The 1212-nt window shown below is 41.6% G+C and overlaps 1 non-coding gene across 1 annotated transcript; it reads left to right on the forward strand.

Moving 5' to 3' along the window:
• Positions 1-676: 676 nt before the first annotated feature.
• LOC133833473 (small nucleolar RNA R71) lies at positions 677-783 on the forward strand. The gene has a single exon (XR_009892850.1). It is a non-coding gene; the product is annotated as a small nucleolar RNA R71 (small nucleolar RNA).
• Positions 784-1212: the final 429 nt, after the last annotated feature.

Below are 1212 nucleotides of genomic sequence, written 5' to 3' on the forward strand. Positions count from 1 at the left end.
TACCATTTGTGTGAAACAAGATTTGAGCTCTTGAGTTGAGGCTATTTGTGTTTGCACAAGCATTTGTAAAGTATTCTCAAGAGAATTACTTGAATGCATGTTATTTTGAGGAGCAATGTATGCTTTTGATGGTTGTTGCTGCTCAGGCCTCCATTGGCTCCCAGATGCTTGGTTTGAATCCTTCCAGCTGAAATTTGGATGGTTGCGCCAACCTGGATTGTAAGTGTTTTAGAAAGGGTTATAAGGCTTCTTGTAATCCCCTAAAGCATTGCATTGTTCCTCATTTCCTCCTCTTAACTCACCAAGAGTTGGGCACTCTTGCGGTTGATGTTCCGTCCCTCCACATATGAAGCATGGATCTCGTGTCTTTACCTTTGCAGCCATATGGATTCCTCTACCTTCTTGAGATTTAAAAGCCTTGAATTGTTGTCTCAATGATTCAATTTGGCTTTTGACATTGTCATCTTCCCTTAATTGGTAGATTCCAGTTGATCGTGGCTTGTCCATAGGACTCGGTCCATTCCATGTGTAGGACTTTTCAGCGAGATCGTCAAGGTACTCGAAAGCTTCATCGGGATCTTTTTGAAGGAATTCTCCATTGCACATCATTTGTACGAATTGTCTTTGTACGGTTGTGAGACCATCATAGAAATAGCTGATTAGACGCCAGCTTTCGTATCCATGATGTGGGCATTGATTTATCAAATCTCTAAACCTCTCCCAGACCTGATGGAAAGTTTCATGGTATTTCTGGATGAAGGTAGAGATTTGCCTCTTAAGGCTGCTAGTCTTATGGGGCAGGAAATATTTGGCAAAGAATGCTTTTGTCATTTCGTCCCATGTTCCGATAGATTTAGGCCTTAAGGAATACAACCAGTTTTTTGCTTTGTCTTTGAGAGAGAAAGGAAAAAATTTCAATCTCACAATGTTAGTGACATCAGCTCGGTTGCTGAATGTAGCTACCACCTCTTCTAATTCCCCTATATGCACGTACGGACTCTCATTTTCCAACCCATGGAAGGTTGGTAAGAGGTTAATCATGCCGGGTTTGAAATCGAAATTTGGCATATTGTTGGGATACATTATGCATGAAGGTGTGGCTGTACGCATAGGATGTAAATAATCCTATAGCGTTCTTGGTTGGACTTCATCTTGATGAGCCATTGTGAGTGGTTCAGGAAGTCTCGGTGAATCGGGAGTGTTTGAACGAAT

Source organism: Humulus lupulus, chromosome 4 (assembly GCF_963169125.1).
Source record: "Humulus lupulus chromosome 4, drHumLupu1.1, whole genome shotgun sequence".
Classification (NCBI taxonomy): domain Eukaryota; kingdom Viridiplantae; phylum Streptophyta; class Magnoliopsida; order Rosales; family Cannabaceae; genus Humulus; species Humulus lupulus.